Source organism: Lontra canadensis, unplaced genomic scaffold (genome assembly GCF_010015895.1).
Source record: "Lontra canadensis isolate GAN:19392208 unplaced genomic scaffold, GSC_riverotter_1.0 scaffold5, whole genome shotgun sequence".
Taxonomy (NCBI): domain Eukaryota; kingdom Metazoa; phylum Chordata; class Mammalia; order Carnivora; family Mustelidae; genus Lontra; species Lontra canadensis.
Window position 1 is genome coordinate 11,560,309 of NW_022630999.1, and position 16,568 is coordinate 11,576,876.

Genomic DNA, 16,568 nt, shown 5'->3' on the forward strand with positions numbered 1-16,568 from the left:
AATAAAGGGAGAATAAATTAGTATGTGAAATATTCCCCCAGAGAGCAAGAGACTCTCAGCCATTGTAGAGGGACGAGAACCACACTATTTGCCAGGAAAAACATGTATGCTCATTAGTATGGGTATCTGGATCATTCTGTCAAAATATTTAATAAAGTTATTTCTAAATTATAAAAAGACACTTTTATTACTTTCTTCTTCAGTCCAGGCGTAAGAAGGCACAGCCTTGCTTTGAGGACCAAAGATTGTACACAATTAGGAATTGTTTATATTGGTTAGTAATTTATGTTTCTTACAAATGATGTAGAGATTATTAACATTTTTCCATAGATAATATCTGTGGCTATCATTGGTCAATAAAAATATAAAACATCAGTGGTGTTTAATCTCTTTTGGTGCCTTTCACTACTGTCTCAATCACTCAAGATTCACACCAGTTTGAAGGCAGAAGAATTTGCATCTCTAAGTATTGGGTCAACTCAGAATTTAATCATGGAGTCAGACCACTCCATAAAATCCCAGTTTCGCCAGGGTGGCTCAGTGGGTTGTGTCTGCCTTCGGCTCAGGTCATGATCCCAAGATCCTGGGATCAAGTCCCGCTTTGGGCTTCTTGCTTAGTGGGGAGTGTGCTTCTCCCTCTCCCTCTGCTGGTCCCCCTGCTTGTGCCCTCTCTCTCTCTGTCAAATAAATAAAAAAATAAGTAAATAAAATCTTAAAGAAAAATAAAATAAAGTCCTTATTTACCTTCTGGATGGATGGTACAAATGGATTCCGGGGGGGGGAGGAAATATATATGTTATTTATTATATGCAATATATATATATATACACACACACATATATATATATATTTCCCCCTAACCTGGGTATCCTAAGAAGTCAATGCTTTCCTATTGGTTTAGGATAAAACCAATTTAATTAGGGAGAGAGAAATAGGGAAAAATGTCCTGTGTGTTCCAGTGTCCTCCCTAGAACATTTCTTTCTGTCAGGTTTGAGCCTTTAGGAAGGATTGCTCTAGGAAAAAAATAATGATCATTATCCCTGTGTAAAGTAAAACAAGCTGCAGAAAGGCTGCCGTAGAGGCTGATTGTGACAGGTGTACAGCATTGACCCTTCCTGAGTTTCATCCCTTTGGGCAGAATTGTGCAGAGTGGAGCTTCTGCTTATGTGACAGATAATGGGAGGGGAGGTAGTTGAGAGCAACTTAACTGGTAGGTTTGGGATTTGACAAAGATCTGCAACATTTTCAAATATATATATATGTGTGTATATATACACACATATATATGTATATGTATATGTATATGTATATGTATATGTATATGTATGTATGTAATGCTTTAAGATATTTGACAAGAAAACTCTCCAAAGAACAACAAATTAGATAGTGATTTCAGCAGAATCTGTGTAGGGTGAAAAGTCAGTCATTTTGTTTCACTGAAATAGTTGATGACCTAGTAACAAGAAATTTACAAGAACAACCTGTTCAGGATGAGACTGAAGTTGACCCCACCAGTTGCTTTTACCAATACCTTCCATTTATTGAGCCAGGATCCTCATATGCATCACTTTACACAGTCCTCACAACAGCTCCAAATGGTTCATGTTAACTACAGAGAAGGAAGCTGAAGGTTAGAGAGGTCCTACACAGGAAAGATGGTGAATGGGAACCTAGATCTGAAAAGCCCTCCATCTTGTTTCTCATCCTCTAATCCACCCACCTTTCTCTTTCCCACTCCTTTCCCTGGCCATGTGTGGTTTTCCTCTCAAAATATAGGAAAGTTCTAAGAAAACAATGGTGTACAGCAAAGGGGTGCCTGGGTGCTGAGTGGGTTAAAGCCTCTGCCTTCAGCTCAAGTCATGATCCCAGGGTCCGGGGATCAAGACCTGCATCAGGCTCTTTGCTCAGCTGGGAGCCTGCTTCCCTTGCTCTCTCTCCGCCTGCCTCTCTGCCTACTTGTGATCTCTGTCTGTCAAATGAATAAATTAAAAAAAAATCTTAAAAAAAAAAAAAAGGTGTACAGCGAGAAAGAACCAAGCATATGAGGGCTTAAATACCATCTCTGCCAGTTGAGTGACCTGAGCACTCTACAGGTCTCACTGTTTTCCTTGACAAGCTGTGGATAATCTTAACTCACAGAAGACTGAGGGAGAGAATCAGGTCAACTGCTGAGCATAGCAGGCACTCAATGAGTGCCATGCATTAATTTATAATGATAAGCCTCCCAATCAAAGTTTGAAAGTTTTTTTTTTTTTTAATAATTTCTTTCAGGAACTTGAAGTATAGGTCTTTATAAAAACATACTCCTTTTCTTTAGAAGACTCATAAAATTGTAGCATATTTATACATAAAAGCATATTTATTTACATTTTTATAAAACGTGGCCTCTTAGGATAGTCAACACTTTTTGGACAGTTATTATATGTAAAATAGTACTTTGCAATATTTTTCTTTAGACCAATTTCTTTAGCTTGTAAAAATGGTAAGCATGGCATTTTGATTTAGGTAGTAGTTAAGATTTTATAGCTTATTTGGCTGATTCTTGAGAAATGCTGATAGCCTTTTATCTTGAGCTGCCTTTCCTAGTACCACCTTTCCTAGGGAAGCTTCTTTGCATACTGAGGGCAGAATGGGGGAAGTGAACTAGTTCTTTTTATTTTTATTTTATTTTATTTATTTATTTGACAGAGATCACAAGTAGGCAGAGAGGCAGGCAGAGAGAGAGGAGGAAACAGGCTCCCCATGGAGCAGAGAGCCCGATGTGGGGCTTGATCCCAGGACCCCGGGATCATGACCTGAGCCGAAGGCAGAGGCTTCAACCCACCGAGCCACCCAGGCGCCCCGGAAGTTAACTAGTTCTTAAGAGAGCTTACAGGGTAAGTATCCGGACACTCTCAACTGTTATGTTTTCATTACTTCTTTGATTTAGCATAGGCTTACCAAACTCTTCAATATGTCTAAATTCTGTGAAATTACAAAGATATGTAAAAAAGACTTTCTGACTTAAAGCAGCTTATTGCTGAGTAAAGGAGCTGAAACATTATATACAAAGAGAAAACCTGTGGAAGGGCGAAAAACCGAGTTCACAGGAGGAAGAATCCCTTCAGTTGAAGGGATTAGGCTTCATGCATGGGTGATTTTTAAACTTGGTTATTAAGTAGGTATGATCTGGATAAAGATAAGGGGAAGACATTTCAGGTAGAAGAAGGAAGGAATAAAATGAACAAAATCAGGAATGATAATGTGAGGGTTGTGTACAGGGAACAACGAGAAATCCCCCTGTGATAGCATTTTGGCATGGGTTTATAGCACAGTCACATACTCCCAAGGCCCCCTTAGTCTCCTGAAAGACCCTCTGGGATGAGACCCAGGAGTCAGCATGTTTTCTCAGCATGGATCCCAGTGCATTTGGTTAGAACCCCTGAGAAACAGAAAGCCTGAGGAACTGGAAGTAACAGAATGGTTGGAGGGTAGACAAATGGTTCTTAGCCCAGGCTGCATACACATTATAATGGAGCAGAGTGGTGGCTCTAATCCCTCCCACCCTCTCTTCCTCCTTTTCCCCCTTCCTTCTTTCCTTTCCTCTTCTTCCTCCTCCTCCTTCCTCTCAGCCTCTTTCTTTCCTATCTAAGCCTCAGGCCAATTAAATTAGAATCTCTGAACATGGGGCCTTTGTATCAATGTATCTATCTTTTATTTTTTATTATAGAATTTAAAAAATTGAAGTATAATGAACACACAGTGTTATATTAGTTTCTGGTGTACAATATAGTGATTCAACCTCACTAGAAGAGTACACTTAATGCTCGTCACAGTAAGTGTACTCTTAATCCCCTTTATCTACTTCACCCATTCCCCCCTCCCCCCCCATCTACTCCCCTCTGGTAACCATTGTTTTGTGTTCTGTATTAAAGAGTCGTTTTTCTGTTGGCCTCTCTCTTTTTTTCTTTGTTTTGGTTTTTTTGTTTTGTTTCTTAAATTCCACATATGAGTGAAATCATATGTGATATTTGTCTTTCTCTGTCTGACTTACTTCACTTAACATAATACTATCTAGATCCATCCACGTTGTTGCAAATGGCAAGCTCTCATTCTTTTTTATGGCTGAGTAATATTCCATCATATTATTATGGGAAAATTTAAAAATATATATATCTAAATATATATATGTATCTACATATATATGTGTGTGTGTATGTGTGTATATATATGTGTATATATATATGTATATATATATATATAGAACACTACAGTGAACACCCATGCACCCACCAAATTTCAAAAACTGTACCAGCTATATTTTCATTTGTACCTCTACCAGCTTTCTCACCTTCTATATGATTTTGAAACAAATCTTGTACGTTATAAAATTTCATCTATAACATTTCAGATTTCTAAAAGTTCTAATTTTGTGCTCTGGGGCTATATTACTTTCCAGTAGCTGGCTTAACAAGGCTCATTCCCCACACTGTTTATGTTTCGATATAGCCCTTGGATCCACTTCTCTGCACCTCCTACCTTGCAACAACTGGTGCTTTTCTATTTGTAGAATTTCAGCAATTCTTTTCTTATATCTCAGGTTGAATTCATAGATGTTCAGGATGATTTGATAGTTATCTAGCCAAATTCAAGAGATCAGATTAAATGAGTTCCCCTACCCTTCTGCCATCTTGCCTCCCTCAAAATTTCATTCATAGCGTTTCAGTATGTATCTCTAAGTAAGTATGTAAAAGTGCAATAATACTCTTTAAACACTTTAAAAAAAAAGAGTAATTTTTCTAGGGTATCTGTGTGGCTCAGTCTGTTGAGCATCCAACCCAGTTTCAGCTTAGATCATGATCTTGGGGTCTTGAGATGCAGCCCCTTGTCAGACTTTGCCCTCAGTGGTGAGTCTGCTGGACATTCTTTCCCTTTCTCTCTGCCCCTCCCCACCATGTGCGGTCTCTCTTTACAAAGAAATGAATACATCTTAAAAAAAAAAAGTAATCTTTAAAAAGATTATTTATTTATTTGTCAGAGAGAGAGAGAGTGAGCAGGAGAGAGATTGTGAACAAACAGGGGGAGCAGCAGGCAGAGAGAGAAGCAGGCTCTCCACTGAGCAAGGCACTGAATGCAAGATTTGAACCCAAGACCCAGGGATCATGACCTGAGCAAAAGTTAGATGCTTAACCCACTGAGCCACCCAGGCATCCCGACCAGTAATTTTTAAATATCATGAAATAGCCAGTTGTGTTCTGATTTTTTACTGTTTCATAATTCTGTGCATGTGTATAATTTTTTACAGATTGTTTGAATCATAGTTTTGACTAGATCTATACATAGTGAGTGGTTGATATGTCTCCTTCAATCTATGTGTTTCCTCTCCATTTTTCTCTCTCTCTCTTTTGGTTTAGTTTTCTTCAAGAAACTAGATTGTCCTACAGTTTCTCTCACTCTGCATTTTACTGATTACATTCCTGTGGTATCATGAAACAAATTTTCTAATCATTTATAGATATTTGGATCTAGAGGTTTAATAAGATTTAGTGTCCAGGGTTTTTTTGTTTTGTTGGTTTTTTATTTTGTTTTGTTTGCAAGACCATTTTCTAGGTGTGTTCTTTCAATAAGAGCATGTAATATCTATGTATCTCTCTTGTTGAGGTGTTAGCAACCACTGATAATGCCTGGAGCTATTTATTTAATATACACTGTAAAATGATGACATTCTATCTTACCTTCATTAACTTGCTGGAATACTGTAGAGGCATTTTCTCTCATCTACTAGTTGCTTAAAAAATGGTTCAGTTTAAATAGGAAAGGCAGGATACATGACTCTTTCCCTTACTTATCAGTTTTTAAAATAATGAATTTGTTCATTAGCAACATGTAATGGAATCTAATTATTAGATTAATTATTTGACTTGCTATTAAATATGAATTTATACCTGAATGGACTTTTCCAGTCCATTGCAATGTTACTGTTGTTGATGCTAAGATTGTTCTCTCTTTGCTTGGTGGGAACCTCCTCCATTTGGCTCCCAAGTTCTTTTGACATGACCCTAACAGTATTTAAAATAGTATCTGCTATCTGATATGACAGGATGTTTCAGTATCATCACATACATCACCTACATTTCCTGCCCCAAACCTACACTCAGTTGTTTCTCCAAAGAGCTCTTTAGTAGGAAACCATATTTTAAGTCTACAGTCTAGATGCTAGTGGTTCTCATTGCTATTATGCAACGTTTCTGAACCTCTTCAATAGAAAGAGCTAGGGGAGAGTTTCTTTTTTAAGGTAACCTCATATCACAAATTTATGCTGATATTTTTTAATTCAAAGCCAGAACCACAGAGTATCTCCTTTTCCCTAGCTTTCCCCCAAATTCCAATTCTCAATGACATCAGGAAGATTACAAAGAGAATGTTTTACACTAAATCATTTGCTTTGCCCTATAATGCACACATGGACGTTTCAAATTAACAATACCAGAGCCGAGGGGACCCCGCGTAGTGCTGCCAGTGTCCTGGTGGAGGACCTGAGGGCATCACTGAATTTGAAATGTTTAAATTGGATACAAAACGGTTTCAGCAATGCAGACAATTAAATGTGTTTTGGGCGATGGCGCCATTGGTAAAACACGTCTCCTGATATCCTACACAACAAACAGATTTCCATCTGAGTATTAACCGACTCTTTCTGACAGCGATGCGGTCACAGTAATGACCGGTGGACAGCCAGGTACTCTTCGATGGACTTCGTGATACTGCAGGGCAAGAGGATTCTGACAGGTTAGGACCACGAGTTATCCACAAACAGATGGATATCCAGTCTGTTTTTCAGGGGTCTCTCCTTCCTCATTTGAAAATGCGAAGGAAAAGTGGGCGCCAGAGATAACTCCCCATTGCCCAAAGAGTCCTTTCTTGCTTGTTGGGACCCAAACCGATCTCGGAGATGACCCCTCTACCACTGAGAAACTTGCCAAGAACAAACAGAAGCCTGTCACCGCAGGGGCTGCTGAAAAGCCGGCCGGTGGCCTGAAGGCAGTGGAGAACGTGGGCTGTTCTGCGCTCACCCAGGAAGGCCCAAAGAGCAATATCGGTTGCCCTGGAGCCTCCGGAACCGCGGAAGAGCCGCAGCCGCGTGCTGCTGTGAACCGCTATCCAGCGCCTTTCCCGCACAGCTGGCGTCGGCCTTGCGCTAAAAGCAATGTTAAATCAAACTCAAGAGTAAAGATTAAAATTCGTTTCTGCAGTCATGACAGATACCCTGCACCTACTCACGTGCACTCGTGGGAGACAACGCCCACAGGTATGATCCTCTTCCGCTTCTCAGTACTAGTTCCTTTGAATAATTGTGTCTTGGGAGAACAGCGAATAATACTAGTTTTTGTTTGGTTGTTTCAGGTTTTTTTTTTTTTTTTTTTCCCCTCCCCTTAGAAGCAAAGCATGTTTGTGATGACTCTGTAACACATGAATTTGGGTCATTGAAGCTGCTCCCAGCTCTTCCATCCACTTGGAAGAATAAGCTGACACATTTAGGTTTTTTTATTTTTTCCTTCCTCCCTCTCTTCCTCCCTCCCTTCCATTCTTCCTTCCTTCCTTCCTTCTTTCTTTCTTCCTTTTAATTTTTATCAACGTATAATATATTATTTGTTTTGGGGGTACAGGATTCATCAATCTTACACAATTCACAGCACTCACCATAGCACATACCCTCCCCAATGTCCATCACTCAGTCATCCCATCCCTCCCGACCCCCTCCCCTCCAGCAGCCCTCAGTTTGTTTCCTGAGATTAAGAGTCTCTTATGGTTTGTCTCCCTCTCTGATTTCGTCTTGTTTCATTTTTCCCTCCCTTCCCCTATAATCCTCTCTCTTGTTTCTCAAGTTCCTCATATCAGTGAGATCATATGATAATTCTCTTTCTCTGACCTATCTCGCTTAGTGTAATACCCTCTAGTTCCACCCACGTCATTGCAAATGGCACGATTTTGTGTCTTTTTGATGGCTGCATAATATTCCATTGTATATATGTACCACATTGTTTTTATCCATTCATCTGTAGATGGACATCTAGGTTCCTTTCATAGTTTGGCTATTGTGGACATTGCTGCTATAAACATTCAGGTGTATGTGCCCCTTCAGATTACTACATTTGTATCTTTAGGGTAAATACCCAGTAGTACAATTACTGAGTCATAGGGTAGCTCTATTTTCAACTTTTTGAGGAAGTTCCATACTGTTTTCAGAGTGGCTGCAGCTTGCTTTCCCACCAACAGTGTAGGAGGGTTCCCCTTTCTCTGCATCCTCGCCAACATCTGTCATTTCTGGACTTGTTAATTTTAGCCATTCTGACTGGTATGAGGTGGTATCTCACTGTGGTTTTGATTTGTATTTCCCTGATGCCGAGTGATGTGGAGCACTTTTTCATGTGTCTGTTGGCCATTTGACTGTCTTCTTTGCAGAAATGTCTATTCATGTCTTCTGCCCATTTCTTGATTGGATTATTTGTTCTTTGGGTGTTGAGTTAGATAAGTTCTTTATAGATTGTGGATACTAGCCCTTTATCTGACATGTCATTTGCAAATATCTTCTCCCATTCTTTCAGTTGTCTTTTGGTTTTGTTGACTGTTTCCTTTGCTGTGAAAAAGCTTTTTATCTGGATGAAGTCCCAGTGGTTCATTTTTGCCATTGCTTCTCTCGCCTTTGGTGATTATTTATTTATTTGGGGACCAGGGAGGGGAAGTGTGAGGTTTGTTTTTATTTAGTCATTATTTTTTTAAGATTTATTTATTTATTTATTTGACAGAGAGAGATCACAAGTAGGCAGAGAGGCAAGCAGAGAGAGAGGGAGAAGCAGGCTCCCTGCTGAGCAGAGAGCCCAATGCGGGGCTCAATCCCAGGACCCTGAGATCATGACCTGGGCCGAAGGCAGAGGCTTAACCCACTGAGCCACCCAGGCGCCCCTATTTAGTCATGTTTTTAAAATTCATTAACCACTGGGCAGCCCTTAATGGGGGAAGGTTGGATTGATTCCACATTCCACTTCCTAGATCTAGTTTAGAAAACTTGTTCTCTTCCTGGTGCTCTTAAAAGGAATATAGCAGGGTGGCTCAGTGGGTTAAGCAACTGCCTTCGGCTCAGGTCATGATCCCAGCATCCTGGGATTGAGCCCCGCATTGGGCTCTCTTCTCAGCAGGCAGCCTGCTTCCCCATCTCTCTGCCTGCGTCTCTGCCCACTTGTGATCTCTCTCTCTCTGTCAAATAAATAAATAAAATACTAAAAAGAAGGAGTATAGCAAATGCCTCATTTAATAACCTACTCCTTTTTGAACTTTGCCTTTTCTCTCTACCCTTAAGTAGATCCAGTATTTGATGAGACTTGTAAACGTGGGTAGAAACTGTCTTGCCCCACCTTTTTTCTAGGGTGCACTATATATGTGACTTTGACTTTCAGGAATGGTTTGCCATTTGCTAACTTTTTTTTTTAAATTAATTTCTTTTTAAAAAATATTTTATTTATTTATTTGACAGAGAGAGAGATCACAAGTAGGCAGAGAGGCAAGCAGAGAGAGAGGGAGGAAGCAGGCTCCCTGCTGAGCAGAGAACCTGATGTGGGGCTCCATCCCAGGACCCTGAGATCATGACCTGAGCTGAAGGCAGAGGCTTTAACTCACTGAGCCACCCAGGTGCCCCTTGAAATTAATTTCTAACTTTTTCACTGATAGATGAAGAAAAGTATTTCACCTTTTGAAATACACCAAATGAATTGAGTACATAATTAAACACATTTTTTTTCACTGTCAGTCATATGCTTAGCATAGATGTCTAGCTTAATAGCATGGGATATGGTGTTCCTAGAACACAGCTGAAGATCTGGTAAATTGAGAAAATGCAAGGGGTGGCACCAGAAGACAGATGTCTACAGAATGATACACATCCTCTTTCAAGTTGGGAAGGTGGAGACTTGCTTCATGAAGAAGATGGGGGTGGGGAGAACATTTAACAACAGGGACACCAGTCAGAGGAATCCCTTTATTTCTGTTTTGTATATGAGGAACCCTAGAGTAGCTAGTTAAGGCCCAGTCGTTTAATAAAAAAATCATGGAGTCTTATGAAGACTTCATAACTATGTGCTAGTAGGGATTTTATTGGCTTAGTTTGGTTTCAATTTCCAATTTTTAAAAAATGTTTAGGTAATCTTGTCCTCCCTCCCCAAATCCTAATTCTTGTGGGTTCATTACTGTTGAACCAATGCTTTCTCATGGCTCTGTTCTTTGTACATGCATTCTTTTCACATGTATTAAACAAACAAAAACCCCCTTAAAAATACTAACACCTTTCTAATAATATTACTGCTGAAATGTTATTCTTTTAACCTCTTTGTTCTTGATGTATATGCCACTAAGGATGTATAGACATTTGCTCTGTCTTAAGGTTACTTTGAATAGTTCATCTATTTGATTTTTATCAGCAGTTACGTATTCAGGCTCATTTATTTTATCATATTTTAATTTTTAGTAATTAATTTATAAATGTAATTTTGTCTTGTATCTATGTACAATTTTTACATGATTTCAAAGTTACATTTAGAAAACAAATTATTGTTAAAGTAATTCAGCCTGTCCCATCAGCCTTTCTGCTTCTTCTCCCTGTGGATAGCCATTTAAACAGTGTATGGTTTGTTATTCTATTGTTTATGTTCAGTACATAATTGTAAATCTGTCCCAGTGTCTTATGTGGAGCCAGACTAGAGAGCCTTTACTGTAGAAAATAATGAGCTAGAATGTTTTTTCGTCTTATATAAGGACTTTGTACAAAATTTTTAAGGCTATATTTCCTGCGTCTAGATTAGAGGCTGGCGTATAGTAGATGGTTGGGTAACATGTGTTGAATGAATGAATGAATGAATGAATACTTGGTAGAATTTTGCAATCAGAAGAGTAAGAGAATCAAAGCTGTTCTTTTTTTGAAAACTTAATCTTACAGTAATGGTTAAGGTAATTTGGAAGGAAAAACTGAACACTGAGAATTAGTTAAGTGGATGATAGCAATTTTGAAAAAAACAAAAATAAAAAGAGTACGTGTGTGTGTGTGTGTGTGTGTGTGTGTGTGTGTAAATTTTGTGGGCAAGCAGCATGCTGTCCGGATTGGCTCTATTGATATCCATTGGGTGTGCTTATATTTCTGTGGTCAGCTCTCCTCACTTTCATCACTGGCAGGTGGCAGGCTTTGGCAAGAAGGGTAATTGTTGTCTGTGTCACCTCACTTCTCTTTGAGATATTTCATCTTTCATCCTTCAGTGGACTTGCTTGGGTTCTTTCCATCCCTGGTAGTGTCAGGGTATTGAGAACAGCAAAAGTCTGTACAAGGTGCAAGTGTTTACTAAGCCTCTGCTTGTGTCATGCTTGCCAAGTTCCCATTGGCCAAAGAAATCCACAGTATCAACCCTGATTCAGGAAGTGTCCAGACAGACTCTAACTCTTGATGAGAAGAGAATTTACAGCCATTTTGAATTTTCTGGCATGGGATGTATGTGAAACATGTGAATAAGGTCATCTATTTCCTACAGCTTTTAGTTCTAGTCACACACTTGTGTTAATTTATACCTCTGTGTCCTTTCTATGTTTTTTTCTGAAATGTTTCTGAGATGCATAGTCCATTCTGAGTTCTCTATCTTCCACAAAATCTGTCCTTACCAATATTTCACTTATGAGAGTTTCTTTAGTACTTCTGGCTTTTGTCTCAGTGATTGCCTTTTAATTATACACTTTATAACATATATTTATATCTTTATATATTTGTATCACGTTTTATATTTTTGCATTTTTTTCTAAATTTTTTATGTATACTTCTGAATTCTCAACTAATTTGCCTTATTTTTCTATTGTAACCTCAATGAATTTAGAATAGTGTTATAAGTACTCTATAAATAATTGTTAACTTGAACTTTGGATTGACCTAGAGAATGCTTCTGAAACTGGATATCACCAAAGCCCTCTTTATTTTGCTTTCCAATGGATCTGTCCGCTTATGATTTACTATGTCTAAAAACAGTGGCTAAGGAAATCTGGTTAAATTCAGTAGACTACCCATTTTTAAGTAGAATTAATAGGATTCATTAAAAATTAAATATTTGTAATTATGTTTTTGGAATTACTTTACATGTGCAATAAGACCAACTAGAAGTAAGACATAAAATATCTGTGCTAGGGCATGTGTATGGCTGAGGAGGAGTCTTTCAGTGGTTCAAGCAGTGAAAACAAAGCAAGCAACAAAGATTGTGGTGATTCAGGATGTGTCATTGGAAAGCTTCTTAATTTCCTTTAGCAAAAGGTCATGTTGGGGACATCTCAAGGAGAGCTGGAGGTATTTGTGTGAGGCAGAAAAATAAAGGTAAGTAAGTGCTAAGAGGGAAGGTAGAAGAGAGGAGAGAAAATAGTGCCAGGCTAGAACAGCAGTATCAACAAACATCTGGTTCTGATTTAGCTTCCTGTGTCCTGGGGAAGAGTACTCAGGAGTTCCCAGAAGAGGAAGGAATAAAGACACCCTTTCCTTCTTATCTTCACTGGAAATTTCAGAAGAGAGTGATGGTAAAGGGAGAGAGCCGAGGTGGGGTGCAATCATTCTTGGTTCTAGAAGACAGAAAGGAGAGATGAAATGGGATTTGTGCAGGGGCACTTTTGTGGCTCAGTCTGTTAAGCATCTGCCTTCAACTTAGGTCATGATCTCAGATCCTGGAATCAAGCCCCACATCAGGCTCCCAGCTCAGTGGGGAGTCTTCTTCTCCCTCTCCCTCTGCCCCCCTCCATGCGTGTGCACTCTCTCTCTCTCTCTCTCTTCTTCTATGTCTCTCTCCTCTCAAATAAATAAGTAAAATTAATTCAAAAAAGAAAGAAAGAGAGAGAGAGAAAGAAAGAAATAGGATTTGTGCAAAAGCATCTTCTCTTAAGCCAGCAGTGATCCCTGGTTGAAGAGATAAGTACCTAACTTTGGATGAATTACATTAAAACTAAAACTGCCTATGAGGTCTGACTCTAATAGGTTTTAGTGAAGTGCTTGATTATTGGGGAGTATGGTGATTGGATATGATAAATTGTAGGATTTTTCTGCATGAGAGGTCTATAAAATTTTTGTTTTGTTTGTCTGGAGACTGTCAACCTAGACTAAAGTAAACCTCAAAAGTCTTCATTGATCTCCTGTAGAAGAAAATGACTACAAAGGAGTTAACATATATCTATGGAAAGAAATGAGGCTTAGCAAAAGGCATAGCAATTCATCAATGAGAGCTATATTAGTATCCAGAAGTCTAATGGATGCTATCTGTCAATAATTGTTGGAGACTGCTTGTCAACAAATTGGATTGTTTGCCATAGACACTGACAAATTGTATTACAAGGACCTTGAATTTTTGCATACATTTAAAATATTTATGTGAATATACATAGGCACATATATATTTGTAATGAGAGTGTTTTCCTGCATTTTAAAGTTTCAGGATTTGTCCAATAGGGCCTGAAGTCATTTCATCAAATGGTGGAACTTATCATGACATTTATACACTCTAACATCCAGTCATCTTGGTTTTAATGAAAATATTTTCCTTAAATATTTTGAAAGTAAAGCATCTTCACTGAATCAAAACTGACATTTTAATTTGAACTCTCCAGTCTGGAAGAAGTTCGCAGTCAAAATTTGTCATTAAAAAAACTCAATGAAATGAAAAATAATGATATGCTGGCTTGTGCCTACAGGCATTTGGAATAGAAGTGCTAAAGATACTGTATTTTAATGCTCAGTTGGCTTCTTTTCAGGCAGGGATTAAGTGGGAGGCAGCTCCTGGAGCCATGGAAAGGGCCATGGCCTGAAACTCAGAAGAGCTGCATTTAAGACAGAGCTGTGTCATTTATCAATGTGATGACTTTGCTCAAGTAACTTAGTTTCTTCATCCTTAAAATTGGGGTGATCATAGATATGTCACAGAGCCTTAAACAACAATGCATGCAAAAGCATTACAAACAAAATTTTATGTAAATGTTAAGATTGTTGGAGATATTCCCTATTTTCTAATAAATGGTATTGTTTATATTCAAGTTCTATAAAAATTAATACACATATATTTTAATTACCTCATTGAAAGAGCAATACATGGTTAAGGTAAAATAGAAAAAGCAGAAAATTAAAACAAAGAAAAAAGAGGAACTGAGAATCACCCATCATCATTCTAAATAATTATTATCACATTTATGTGATTTTCACCTAAACTTTTGCTTCTGCATATAAGTTTTTAAAAGTATACTATTATTGTAGCACACAATATACAGTATGTAGTTTGTACCTTTTCCCTTAACATTATGTTTTTAGGATGTACTTCATAGTACTTCATGTACTTCATAGGATTGGGTAAATTCATATATATTCCTTTATGTGAATGAACCATAATTATAATTTACCTATTTCCCTATTAGCTGAACAAAGACTTTAGGATTTTCCATTCTCTCAAAGAGATGACTATTCTTTTCTATTACTCCTTGTAAACATTCACTAGTATTTCTGGATGAAAGAGTAAATAGCATTTTGAGCCTTTTAATATAAACTGCCAACTTGCCTTCTAGGCTGACTGCCAGTTTCTATTTTTCCTTGTCGTGTTTAAAGGTGCCTGTTTCCCCACATCCAAATCAATATTGGGCATTACAATAATTAAAAAAAATCCGTATCAAGGTCATAGGTGCAAATATTATCTCACTTTTTAATTAGCATTTAACCCAATATATCGAATACAGTTGTAATTCTTTTTAAATTGCTTGTTCATGACAATGGTCCAACATTTTCTCATTAATTTTTAGGAGATCTTTACACATTAAAGTTATTAAACCCTTCTCGTATATGTTGTGAATATGTTTTTCCACTTTTTCATTGCTTTTAAATTGTGTGTATGATGATTTAAAAAATGATGTATGCATTTTCAATTCATAGGTAGTGCTTTATTTATCTGGTATTGTCAACCAATGAGGAATATCACCTAAAGAAAGTTTCCAAATAATTGAGGCTTTTTTTTTTTTGTAACAGAAAGACAATTTTGAAATGAAAAATTGTTGAGATGAAAAGTCATTCTAAATTGTGTAATCTACCTCCTTCCCTCCTTGCATAAATTGTATTGCACAAAATTATAAAAATGTTTCCTATATATATATAAATTTGGTCTTCCAAACAACCTTGCAAAATAGTTTCTCTTATCTCCTTTTGTAGCTGGGGCCACTGAGGTTACAGGAACAATAAATAAAAGACCCAACCTATGATCTGAACCTAAGTTTAAACCCACTGCTTTTTATGGTATACTCAACACACTTCTATTGTGTATTAATATTCGGAAGCCCTCAAGTCTATAAAAACATCCAGGGCTGTATTTGCATGATATCTGCTTTTTAGGTTTGCGGATATTTCTTTTAAAATAGATTTTTATATGTGCTCCCTCAGTTTCAGCAAGGGAACGCTAAATGTGTCCTGCTTTCAGCTTCCTTGCTTCTGACATGGGCAACAATAACAAATAAATACAGACGGTCACTGTGTGCCAGCCCCTGTAATGACTGCTTGGCGCTCTTCCCTACCCGTGTTTTAATTTGCTACTCTTAATCTGTCATAGGGTAGAAAATGCATAACCAGGTTTGTAAAAACGATGTACAAGGAATGAGTAAACTTCTTTTTGAGCAAAGTTCAAGAGGCTTTTCTGTAAGTAAAACTCAGGAGCGTCTTTTGCCTCAACCTGACTCTCTAATACTCTGATGTTTGCAGCACTCCCTGCAGTTGATAGTTTAGTAACTTTATCCCATTTAGTCCTTAATATGACGCTGCGGATTAGAATAATAATCCATTTTTACCTTCCAGTCGATAAAAGTGAAGTTTAAAGAAAAGAAGTAACTTGTCCAAGATCCTGTTACCTCGATTTTGTGGCTTCTGTTTGGAACTCTTTAATTGTTAACCTTAGGCTGGATGGCCAGGCAAGTGGTTTTAACTGAAGAATTACTGTGTCTCAGCATTCAGTGGTGGTGATGGGACTGGAGAATGTGAAAGGTAGCATGTAGTCACGATGTTTGTTTATGAGCTGTAAGCTTTAAAGAAGATCTATACATTTTAAGATAAGGTTGAATTTACACTATAACGTGATGTCTAGTTTGAGAGCATTCTTACCTTGCTGAAAGACAAACATCTAGTCCTCTGCTAAAGATATTTGCAGTGTACTACAAATAATGGTTCTATTGTGATGAGAATATTTATGTAGAATAAATAATACACAATTATAATTTGTATTTTTTAAAGATTTTATTTATTTATTTGACAGAGAGAGAGAGTGAGCGCACAAGCAAGGGGAGCAGTAGAGGCAGAAGGAGAAGCAGGCTCCCCACTGAGCAGGGAGCCTGACTCAGGGTTTCATTCCAGAACCCTGGGATCATGACCTGAGCCAAAGGCAGTCACTTATCCAACTGAGCCACACAAGTGCCCCTGTAATTGGTATTTGATGGTGATGATTCAACTCTCTCCCTCTCTCTCCCTCTCTCTCTCTCTCTCTCTCTATATATATATATATAATGT

General features: G+C 38.0%; 1 pseudogene; it reads left to right on the forward strand.

The window, feature by feature from the left end:
• Window positions 1-6,571: 6,571 nt before the first annotated feature.
• LOC116864040 lies at window positions 6,572-7,133 on the forward strand (annotated as a pseudogene).
• Window positions 7,134-16,568: the final 9,435 nt, after the last annotated feature.